Source organism: Apteryx rowi, unplaced genomic scaffold (assembly GCF_003343035.1).
Source record: "Apteryx rowi isolate R43461 unplaced genomic scaffold, aptRow1 scaffold_15, whole genome shotgun sequence".
NCBI classification, from domain to species: Eukaryota; Metazoa; Chordata; class Aves; order Apterygiformes; family Apterygidae; genus Apteryx; species Apteryx rowi.
The window spans coordinates 1,981,075-1,993,664 of NW_020447752.1; the positions used below are offsets into that span (position 1 = coordinate 1,981,075).

The 12,590-nt window shown below is 53.1% G+C and overlaps 1 protein-coding gene across 1 annotated transcript in view; it reads right to left on the bottom strand.

The window, feature by feature from the left end:
- The window catches only part of NCOR2 (nuclear receptor corepressor 2), a 222,757-nt gene that overhangs the window by 188,889 nt on the left and 21,278 nt on the right, over positions 1-12,590 (bottom strand). The window lies entirely within an intron of this gene.

Below are 12,590 nucleotides of genomic sequence, written 5' to 3' on the forward strand. Positions count from 1 at the left end.
GACCCTTGCAGAGTACAGTACGGTATGTTCCCACTTTAATTAAATAAGAAGCGCTCCTGCTCTCTGCCACAGACTGATTCCAGCAGCAGTATTTCAGCAGCTACATTTCAATTGCTATTTTTTATTTGCAGATAGATACTTGACCAGAAAAGACAACCAATCATCTAATTAACTAAGACCTTCAGCAATGGCGTAGAAAGCCCTGCCACAGAATATCCCTGGTAACACTGATAGATATTTATGTTAGAAAGAACCAGTTCCACCTAGGAGTCTATTTTGAGCCGTTCTCACCTGGAACAATAAAGCTCCAACTCCCTTAAAAAAAAAAAAAATTCAGAGACTAAAATCGGTAAATAAAATGGTAAGTACATGCAGTTGGGGTGGAGGGCATCTCAGCCATAAGAGCTGCAACAGAAATTATTTGACCAGATGTAATGAAGACTGATATGCTTCAATACTACAGAGTAACTGAAGTACCACCTTAGCAAGGTGAATTTGTCAGGCAAAGAAAGGATTTAGGAGCTTAAATTGCAACAACCTTCACCTACAGATCCCTTTCCCAAGATGTAAATGAGCAGAATACCCACTCCAGCACTGGATCCCATGTTCTCCTTCAGCTGTGGCTGCAGATTAGGAGGAAATATCAGGAAGTATCAAAACTCCACATCTTTGGCTATCAGAAGGTAAAACAACATGTTTGCATAGTAGCTTTCTGGAAAGCCAGGAAGAAAAATAGAAATTCTAAGCACTCAGTCCAGGGGAGCCAAGAAAAACAGATCCCCTACCCCAAGTTCAGCCTCTCTTGCACAAAAGCTGAAAAGAGCCAAATAGTGAAAGGAGGAAGAAGGGGAATGGTGGTGTCCGCCGGCTGCTATTTCTCGTTGTACCCGGAATAGCACAGGATATTAATTCTTGGAATCAGGCTCATTTCTCCTCAACATTAAGCAATAGAGCAGTGCTATTCTTTCTCTCTTCTGACTGAACTTGGGTGACTGCAGGAATCAAGGGCCTCCGCCAACCCCCAAAACTCTGCCTCCAGGCCTGCCGGTTCAGACCTCAGCCGTTAGAGAGAGTTGTGTCTTCAGAAAGACTGCAGGGGCATAAGGAGGACGTTTGCAGGACACCACCTCTACTCAGCTTCACGGAGATGTYCCACCTGTGCTGTGAACCCTGTCACCAAGTGAGGAGACTCCCCTGAGCTGCAGCTTTTGCTTCATCTCTACAATCCACTCATGCACGAGGCCCTGTGGGGCTGCAGGTCAGATTATGTGCAGTCAGTGCAACTACAGACGGGGATAACCATAAACATCCGAAGCGAAGGAACCTGTTGGCTCGTACAGTCCAGCTCCAGCCAAAGCAGAATCGCTGCCCACAACAGGCTTCCCAGCGTTCGCACCCATCTGGGTTTTAACAGAACCGAGCAATGCAGCTTCTGACATCTATATACAAAACACACACGTATAATGGCTGGGAAGATGCACCAATAGGCCCACAGCTAGGACCGTCACCTTCCGTGGGCGTAGAAACTAGAATTACCCGTCTGGGAGGCTCGAAGGCTGTGCCCTTGAAACGAGGTTCCTGCACATCCTGAGAACCATCTGTTTTTCTCTTTCCCCCCTGCCCACACTCGGTTGAGTCTTGCCTTTTCCTTTACTACCCCCTTTCAGAACACTCTTGCCGGAGCTCGGAGCCTCATCACACGGCCTGGAGCAACGGGGAAGCTCGCTGCGCAGTGCCATCATCCCTGGGTTAAGACCTCCAAGATGTGCTCTTYCAGCTTCAGCACTAAGTGCAAGGTTGACAAGCACCATCTCCGGCTTTTCCAAGCATCGCCCAACACGCTCCCTGACCTGCTCCACTTTGCTCACATTAGCATTCAGTTTTTACCAGAAGAAAACATAACGTGAAAAATTAGTGAGGGGGATTAAAAATCAACAAATCTCTGTGCCCTGTGATGAACTGTCAAAGGAACTGCAGGAGACCTGGCAGAACGTAGGTGGATTAATTGCTCACAGAGCTACTACAGTAAATTGCACTGCGAGCTACGACTGTGTTTTTAAACGCATGCGCTGGGAAGCTTTACGAGCAGCCTTCGGAAGAGGCCTCACTTCTGTTTAGCAGCGTTTTAAAGCCCCATGCTGGGAGGCAGCCTGCTGCCAGCGAAGCTGTACCCTGCCTGCACCGATGGAAGCGAGGGACCGGCATCTGGTGACTGACACACGAATCGCCCCGACACCAACGCACGCAGCAGAAGTATGATTCAGACCACAACCTTGACCTAGAATTTCTAGCGCAGTCTTGGCACCTGCTCTAGGGCAGCTATAAGACATCTGAAGTACAGCAACTATAAACCCTGCAGCCCCAAGCTACACGTTGATCCTTTTTCCTGGTTTTTGCCCAATTCTACTACTTGCTCATTCTCTCCCTCTTTTTCTCTTTACCTCTCTTCCTGTTCTTTGCAGCCCCCTGGTCTCCTACCTGTGGATGCGTCAGAGCACCTTCTCCAGGGCTCTCGGTTCCCTTTCTCCCATTGCCTCCTAGTGGGACTTCATTCCTTTTCAACCAACCTTTTCTACAGTCCTTGGGCTTCAGCTGCTCCTACACAGAAGTATTGTGACTTCTGGAAATCCTACAGAATTTAATAAATTCAGTAAATGTTGTGAAATAAAAATTAAAGAAAGAAGAATGAACACGGGATGAAATTAATGTCTTTCTCACTTGCTGACAGAAATTAACCTTCTCTGCTCAACTGAAGGAGGGGGAATATTTCCAAAACAAAACCAAAGCAAAACAACAACAACAACAASAAGTCACTTCGGAAGTGTCAATTCCAAGACCTTATCATCCTCATGATAAAATAGCAGCTTCCCAAAACATAACCCTGAACAAAAGGAACTGTCAGCTCTGACAGTGAGGGCAGAGTATAAACAGACAGGCAACAGGCCAGAGTTTCCTTTCTGCGAGGACTAGCCCCTTTAGAGCCTTAGAAAGCTCAAGAACATGCAAGGTGATGCCAAGGGTTAGCTTCCAAGCTCAGGGGTTACATTCTTCTGCCCCGCACCGCTGTGGCTCCATGGCAGATCTTGGGCAACGGCTCTCGGCTGGCCATGAGAACAAAGCTCCATTCAGGCCAGGCCCCGGGGCACCCATCCTCTCCTCTCCGATGGAAACGGAAGCTAATCCACGTGATGCCAAGGGAGCAGTCTCACGAGCAGTCAGAAAGCCTCTTCGTCTGAACTGGATAGCACAGCCCAAACGCAGCCGGCGCAGCGGTCCCCCGAGAACTGCACGGACATCCTTACAGCAGAGCGCAGGTGGGGGCTTTCCCCCCAGCATTCCCATCACCAGCTCTGCATGGCAGCCCTGGCACACGCATCCTTGCTCATCTTCCTCTCTGCTTCTGCCACAACCCACAGCCACCCCAGACTTGCCCCAGGGCACCTGCACCATGCCAGCAAGCCCAGGCCAGGAGCAGACTTGGAGAACCTTAGAAGTCACCCAGCCAGGAGAGGACAGTCAGATCCCTGCAGCTGGGAGCAGCYTGACATCCAAGTGCAGTGAAGAAGCTAGATCCTCTCCATCTTCCAAGCCCAGAAACACATCGCTCTCTTTGTCCTTCCAAAGCCACCTGGCATTACACTGTGCTGGATCACTGCCCTGGCCAAAGGTGCCGAGAAAATAAAGGCCATCAGTCTTGTGTGCGAGGAACAGACACCTCAAAGCCAGCAAACAGCATCTCTGAAGCTTAAGGCGGAGCCAGCTTAGTAAAATTGGGAAAATGACAAGGAAAATCTATGTTATTCAGCTTCAGACTATGCACCTGCGCTAGCTCCTGAATAAGCCACCCGAATGAAAGCAGGGCATAAGCCTTCAGGGCTCAGGGAGTTCAGCCTCGCATTGTGCTGTCCCATGCCCAAGTGACTCTGCGCTCAAAAGGGGTGGCGTGTTTCCGTAAGCAGAAGGGAAGTAGCAGGGACATGGGACTGTGCGGCAGGGGACTGCGCACACAGGTATAGAGCTGCTGCTAACATCACACCACCGCCAGAACTGCAGCTCCTCGTACAGGAGGATTTCGGGGYGCCCACAGCACAGCATCTGCTGCCATTCAGCAGTCCAGCTGGACTGCAAGGACCCACAGGCAGACTTCAGCAAACCACGCCAGGTCAGAAGAGGCTGCTGCAAAGCCCCCTCCTTTAGACAGGGTCAGAYGCAACGCTCTGCTCGCCTTTATAGCGAACTGGGTTCAGTCAAGGCCTTTCACGGGTGATATTGAAGACAACAGACCTTACTATCGCTACCTGCCAGAGCATCCTGGCAGGAAGGGTCTTGCAGGGAAAGCAAGCGAAGTACAGCCTTTCTGCCCTAACCCCAGCCAGAAACCTGCCCYGAAAGAGCTCACCTCAGCGGGGCCCTTTTCAGCAGGCCCTGGCCCCCCACCACAAAAAGCAGCTGGTTTAGGCTGGAGCAGCAGTAACAGCAGCATCTCTGAGGATGGACAGACACAGGCAGTGCCTACAGTGCCATAAATCACCAGGACACAGCAATAGAGCACAAGGCCAACATTTGGATAAATAAAATGCTAAAGAGCCAGAAACAGCCTCATTAAAATACACTTCTTCATGCAGCAGACTGAAAAGGTACTTTGGCCTAGTCAGACTTCCAGAAAGCTGTCCTTGGCTGCCAGCAAGGAAGGCTGGATGCATTTGCACTTCCCTGCCTGGAGGTGCTGGGAGGGGGAGCTGATGAAGGCACTCAGTCTCAAGGTCTTCTTGTGTTATTACTTGATTCTGGAGCGCTGAGAGCGCCGTCTCCCTCCCCTTCCTGGTAAACCCTCTGACCCTAAATAACCTGAGAGTATCAGGCTCATTTAGACGCAATAATCAAAGCCTAAAATAATCTAAAGCCAGGAGGCCRAATTCAATATTGCAGAAAAGTCCTCAGCAGCACAAAAATGCAGAGGGCCCCATGGTGGGGGTGGGGGTGGGAGGCTTGCTTTTTTTTATTTTATTTTTTTTTAATTTTGGAAAGTTTTCTGCCTGCTGCCTCACCTACCACAACGTCTCCGACGAAACCCTCTGTGCTCTCCCCTGACCTCAGGATAACCTGCACGCTAAACTAATAAGCGCATGCAGCCGCGCAGCCTCTCGGCCTCTCTCGCTTTCTGTTTTGAACATGTGCACTTGCTGCTGTGCTCAATTTCCCTTCACCCCCCTCGCAGCTGCCAGGGGCTGGGCTGCCCGACCTCCAGGCGGAGAAAGAAAGGGCTGTTTGGAAGCGATGCTGGAACCACGGCGGGCCCCGACCCGCGGCGTGCAGAGCTCGCCTCCGAAGCCCGCCAGCCCCGCGCTGCAGCCAACGGCAGCTCTGATCCCGCACTCCCGGCTCCAGSAGCAGAGCGCGGCCTCGCGGGCAACGCATCTGCCGCCAGCTCCGTCTGGACAGCGTTCCCATGGCTGCTAGCGTTAGCCCCTGAAGACCCTGGAGAAGCCAGGCCTGAGGAAAGCAAAGCCTGGAGCTTTGCTGGAGTTTTGCAACACAAATGCTAACCGTTCCTCCTCTCTTCCTCCCACCAAGAGAAAAACAAGTGCCAACGCCCAACGCTTTCTGCTTCCTTGGAAAAGGAGCCCGCGGAGACTCGGGGCGCAGCCCGACAAGCACCCGCAGCGCCGTTCGAGCAGCCCGGCGCGCAGGCTGCAGCCCCCGCCGCTTACCACGTCCCAGCTGAGAAAGCAGCGGGGCGCTCCCGCCGACTCGCGACGCGGAGGCAGGCGGCTTCGCTGGAAACCACCACTCTTGTTTTGCACCGACGCCGCGCAGGAGCGGTGCCGGGGTCAGTCACCACATCCGCCAGCTGAGCCGGCTCCCCGGYGCGGGGTGGCACCCGCTGAGAGCCGCCTCTCGGATCGCGGCTTCCGGCGGCAGATGCCGGCGCCCGGAGGAAGCGCCTGCCGGGGCTGCGCCTCACCTGCGAGCGCCCGCGCGCAGCCCCGGCTCCCCCGTCYGCCGCCCGGCACGGCGGGCATAAAGCGACGCCGGAGCATCGCTGCTGAGTTCGCTATTTATAAATTGTTCCCTGTCTAATTTTAGACGACAGTGCTCCGTCCACTCCTCCTGCTCGTGACCAGCACGAGCATCATTCTGGGAACTCCTCTGAGCCACGGGGCAATTGCCGGGCGAGGGAGGCCGGGCTGGCRTCCCCCGCAAGCCGGGCTCACAGCACACGGATACGGAGCCGGGCACTGTACGGGGACGGCCCCGCAAGCCCCACGCTCGCCGCAGGCTCCTCGCATCTCCCCAGCAAGATGCCACCAGCTCTCCTCCTCCCCAGACCCCCTGCTCCAGCCCGTCTTCGGCCCCCACGTCCCTCCGTCCCCCGGCCAGGCTCCCTCTCGTGCCCGCTGCTATTTACCTAGAGTGGAGCAGCCTGCAGACAGCTCCGCCTGGAGCGGCGCCCGCGGAAAACCCCTGGTTTTCCCAGGTTTCTCCAAAGCAAAGAACGCCCCGGGCCTCCGGTACCTCCAGCTGTTCCCCAGACATCAAGGGCGACGCGCGGGCCCGAGCGGCCGAACGCGGCGGCGGGGCCGTCCCCGGGCTCCCGGGAACCGAGCGCAGCAGGTCGAGCAGGCTGCGCCGAGCCTCCACACCCACGGCTGCTGGCAGCGTAGCCCGACCTGGAGCCTGCGACCATCCGGCAATCCGTTTGCGCGATAAGCTGCTGTTGGAGCGGCTTCGTGTAACCCCGGCCCCGGCGGGAGGCTGGGCTAGCGATCGGAGCGCCAGCCGGGAGCCGAGCCGGCAGGCGGACCGGCCCCCGGGTGCTGCAGGCTCCCTCGCCGAGCCAAAGCGGAGGGCTGCAGCTGCAGCGGCTTTGCAGGGGACACGAGGGGACGCCCCCGCCCCCAGCCCAGCCCGGTACGCCCAGAACTTGGAAAAAAAAGTTGTTTTAAGTCTCTTGACACGAGCAGCGAGTGGGACCTATCTTAGCAGTGCAAGGAGAAGCGCTCTGGTGCCTGGGTGCCCCTTGGCGCAGGCGGCACATCAGTTACTCATCAGACCGAAATGCACTTTTTAGCCTTTGCCCACAGAAAACAATTTTTTCCGAGGGCGATTCAGGTAGGAGGAAGGGGGAGACGTGGGAGGACCGGGAGCAGCAGCGGTGCCGTCGCTGGGAGGCAGCTGCCGAGCTCCAGAGACGCCGCACAAGCCCCAGGACGCGGGCAGCCACGGACACAGAGCCCCCCTCCATCCCGCCCGGGAGCAGGAGCACCCGTGGGCYGAGCGCAGCCCAGGAGCGCGGAGCCCAACGCCACGCGCAGCCYGTCGCCCCGACCCTCCCCGGGAAAGGGGAGCCACGAGGGCAACGTACACAGACACACAGATCCCATCACCGAGACAAGCTATAACCGTCATCTCGGTGACGGACGTCTCAGCCCTTTGCTAGGATCACAAAGTCACGGGAAGTCTCATCACCGCTCCTGCAGACACAGATCGGAGGCAACAGCTACAGCCCAGCAAGGAGAGGAAGCCTGAGGACCAAGACAYGATCGCTCCCAATTCCTGAATACCTGTATCTTCTAAATAATAATAGTGTTGCAAAGTAAGTCCTTCTCAGCCCTTACTGTAAGAACAGCAGTCTCCATCAGACATCAACCAGCTCAAACCCTCCTCAGCTTCTCGGAAGCTTCTGCCATGGGCAGACACCCAAAAAGATACTGCACCCAGATGTTTCCCACACGAGACAAATTCTCGGCACAGCCAGCTTGGGACATCTGCTGCGCTGGGAGGGTGGAGGAGCAGAAGAGGGAACCAAAAGAATTCCACAATAGGAAACAACAGGAAGATCTGGCCTTAAAATAAATCACTCCACTCCTGTGCCATGACAAACTTCTCACCTTCTCCCTCCTGGTTTTCCCCATGGAGTCAGGGACAACCCCAACATCTGGTTGCAGGTGTTCTCCTATGCTGAACGAGGGGTGGGTCGCTGGCAGGAGAAACACAGCTGGGGCTGGAGCTGTGCCATGGCAAGACTTGACTGTTTTTTTTCCAGAATGATTCTCTGCTTTGGGGAGAGACAAAACCTCTGCAAATTGTCACTGATGAAGTTAAAAGGAGGTGGCTATAGGTCCGAACAGGGTCTCTAAGCACACTGCTGTSTATCCCACATCCTCCCCAAAACCCACGGAGACGCTCACTGCACATTTAAATAAAACAAAACAATTGACGACAACCCCACAATCAGTTATACTGTTGGAGATAAGGTCAGTAATAAAAACCTGGCTGAATACATGCATTTTTATCTTGCCTACGGGGACGCAACATGTGCTGAAAGGACAAATGGCCGTATTGTTCGGACYCGGTCTCTTTGCCATCAATCTCTCAGGCACTGCTGACTTGGCCTTTTGTTTCAGGAGGTGACCACAGCGCGCGTGGCCTCTTCTTGGAAGGCACTGATTGCTGCTGCCGTCCCTGCGCTGAGGCCACGGCTGTTGCCGGCACCATTAGGGTCTGCACCAGCTGCACAGTAATGCATCCTTCCCGACGCCTTCTCCCCCTCCAGCGAACCGTGGCCGTCAGCAGCGTTTAGCTGTCCCGTCTGAATAAGCCATTCATGGAAAAGAAGGCACATCTTGGTGCGGGCAGCTCCCCGCTGCTCTGACTTCCCCGTCATCTGACCAGTGGCTGGTGCTGGAGTCGGCGGCGAGCCCTTTCGCGGGCAGCCAGAGGCGCACGCACAACAGCGGCACATTCATTACAGTGCCGCTTTTCAGCTTCTCCATCACGAGACTTTCGGCTCGTTCCTTTGCCCCAGTCGCATCCAGGCGCCTTTGAGCGAGGACCCAGCTCGCCCGCCTCGACGCCCAGAGCCTGCCACCCTGCCTCCTAGAGCTGCGCGTGGGCCCATTTCAAGAGCGTTGCCCACAGGTGCTCATGAAGAAGGCGTTTCCACCGCGACGTCTGCAGGGGCTGCTCTGGGCAATGCATTCAGAGCCGGGCTAGCAGGGCAGGCAACCGCTTTAGATCTCCAAAAGCGGCATTAGTGGGTCTCTACCATTGCCAAACCACGTAAGCAGCAAACCTTTTTTTCTTCTGTGGATTTACAGCATTGAGATCAGCCAAAAGCAAAGGAGTACGCCCTACATCAAATCATGTCCAAAAAGCAACCGTAGAAATTTGCAATAGCTTGGAGAAATAAAACTGTTTTGGATAAAAACTGTATCCTAAGGAAAATGAACTGTAAACACCAACTGCTGTAAGTCAACTCCTTCTTGGCAAAAAGGGAAAGACCCCAGGGCAGGGAAGTTGGTGCCCTGTTACTTCGCTTCCACGCTCTCCCAATCCCAGAACAGAAAGCAAATATTCCCCAAACCACCACTGAATGGCTCAGATCTCATGCAACACTTCACTGGAAATTTCAAAGTACTTCTCAAGAGAGATCATTTGAGTTCTTGTGACAGAGACCTGATCAGAGTTGGTATTCCAAGGTATGGTTCTCATTTTCAAGTCATTCCTTAAAACATTAACTGGAGGCTGGCAGAAACGATTCAACAAGCAAATCTCTGGCACGAATTGCCCCCAGCTCAGCTACACAGCTGGTAGCAAGACTCTTTTCACTTTTGGAGGCGGTTGGAAAAGGCTCTTTGCAGCCTGGGGGATTTTAGGATTTGGCACTGTAAACTCTTCCGTTCAAGTTCCTGGAGCGCTGACACAAACTGGCATTTTGCTTCCAGCAGATAAAACCGTGAACAGCCACTCCAAGAAAAAGAAATCAAACAAGCAGCAAGGGCGCCTCGCGGTTGCAAGGCAAAGCGCTACCTCTCTGCCGGCTTACCTGACGCCGTATTTCCACACTGATCATTTCACCCTGCAGACAAGCTAGCTCCTGCCATCTCGGGAACACCCACCTCCTCGCAGCACCCTCCAGGGTAGGACACTCGGTTTAACTTGCCCTGTGTAACCTCTTGGGAGGAGTTTCGGCAGGGAAGGCACAGAATCCCCCCCAGGCCACCATTTGGCCGGGACACCAAATCAACACACAAGTTTCTACCAACCCGGTTGTCTCTGTTGTACAGACAGACAAGGAAGTATTTATCATGGACCAAAAAATGAGCAATCGTCCCGGGACACTCCTGCACAACTACTGTTTTGCAAAAGGGGAGCTGTAACGAAGAACGTACAGAGGTTTAGAGGGAGCTGCTCCCAGGCAGGAGAGGCGGCATGTGAGGAAGCATGAAGGTCTTTGTCTGAAAGCCAGAGCTCAGGGTTTAAGGAGGGGAAAAGCTCAAGTTTCCTCTCCGTGGAGGCAGCCTGGTGGGAACGGGGCCGCACAGCATGCAGGAGGCTTGCAGAGCGCCAACGGCGCTCTCAGTGGGTTTCAAACGACACGGGAGCACCAAGTTCATGTGCACATGCATGCACCCCCCAAAAAAACCAGTAATCCCACCAATCCATGAAGGCTGTTCAACATCTCTAGTAGGCAAAACTCTAAGAGCACCCCAAAAGCTGTTTTAGTAAAAGGGCCCCTGCCCTAGGACACCTTGTGTCTCCCCAGCCCCGGCACCACCTCCTGGCACCCCAAAGGCGCATCGCTCCTGTAGCGAAGAAACGCCAGGGCACGAACAGAGCGTTCAGGAGGGCACAGCAAGCAACTGGATATGCAGGAGGAGGAAGAGAGGAGAGGCCTCCTGTCCCCAGGGAATATTGATCATCAAGAGGCTTTAAAGGGAAAGAGGGACGTGCGCTGCGCAAGGAAATCGATCTGTTTAGAGAAAATATCTCCAGGTTGCCGAAAACGAATATCCGTCATGCCAAGGTTTCCTTTGAGAGAGCATGAACTTCGGACACATCAGAAGGTTAGGAATATAAGTAATGTGTTTTTTCACCTTTAGCTAAAGGTCACAGAGCATTCAACAAAATTCCTCTGTTCCCAGGCCGGACATGACAAATTAGCTAAACACCCCAATACTACAGCTAATTAATATGGAAAACCAAAATGTTTCCCCTTTAGTTCGGTCAAGAACTATGTAGTGCTCTTAAGAAAAACCTGTCCATTCCTGGTGGATTTTAGTTTTATCTAAAAAACATCAGACAAACCAGAAGTCTGTCTTTTYACCAACCTTCCTTCTTCCCTTCCCAAAGTATGTATGCATATATACTTTGCAAAGTTGTTGGGTTGTTTTGTTTTGTTTTTTAAAAAGTGATTTTTTTAATACCTATAAGATGGAATTAAATAGCGGGTCACTCTAAAATACTAGAATTTAGGGCCTGCCTCTCTGACAGCTGCGGGTACCAGATGCGTGTCAGTGCGGGGGACGACACCGCGGCACGGATGTGGACTGGCCCACCCTGCCAAAGAGCCTGCTCTCAGCTCCACCCAGCCCAGCTTCAGTTTGCATTAGACCCATCTGTTCCCATCCCTCCCCCAAACTTAGGCACCTAAGAGTGAAAGCAGCCTACAAATCCTTAACCCATCAGTACTGGATATTCCCCGCCACCTCTGAACTCCGCAGGAACCGCTAGAACTCACTGCTGGGGGATGGTGACCACATGTGCAAAGTGTATTTCTTTCTGCTCCTTTGAAACGCATCTTCTTCCCATTTTGTTGGCTACTCCCTCGGGTTTTGTATGACGGGAGAAGAAAAACGCCCAGCCTGCTTCTGCTGCGCTCTGCCCCTTCGCCACATCCACTCTCATTTGCCTCATCTGTGAAATCCAACAGCTGCAATCCTTGAAATCACTTTTCATAAAGAAGCATCTCCAAGTCTAAAATATGTCACGGCTCATTTCTGAGCTCAGTATTCCTGCAGTGCCACATTTCCTGGGTGCAACCATCACAGGTGAACTATCATTATTTTTTTATATTGCAATAGCATCTACAGCTCCACTGTGCTCAGCCCTGCACGTGCACTCGGGGAGAGACACTCAGGGGATTTCCGCAGCAGGAATTCCTGCAGCCAGGGTAAGGCTCCTAGGGCTAATAATTCCCAGTTCTTCTTGTGAAAGGATGTCGCGGAATGCAGCAAACCAGAACCCAAATCTATTTAGATGCAAGACATGTTTGTGTTGGGTAGGTTTTGGCCTCTACTGCTTTCTTCCAAACAAGCTCTCACTGTGCAAACACACCCCATGACAAAACTGACCTGGCCAAGCCATGCAAGCAAATAACACTTTAATATTAAACAGCACAGCAACTTCAAAGCAGTTGGGCTCTCCCAAACAATCTCATCAGAGATCAGCTCCATCCGCGGAGCCGTGGCCAGGTTCCAGCTGACAGCTCCGCCGAGCGAGAGACGTATGTTTGCAAACAGCTGAGCATGGCAGGGCAGATCATGCAGGGACACGTTTCCAAGAAACGCTCCGTCTACCCTCTCGAGCGGAGGCAAGGTGCATCTGATTTGTGTGGGGCTGGCATACTTTTATCAAGTGGGAGAGAAGATCACTTTGGCTTTCCATCTAAAATCTCAACTTAGACCTCTCCTTCATCCAACCACCTAAAAGGTATCACATAACTCTGGAAGATTACATGCGGCTGTAAAAATAGCTTCTAGGAGCAAATGCCAGCAACTTCTTCCAACATTAATACAGCAGAATAA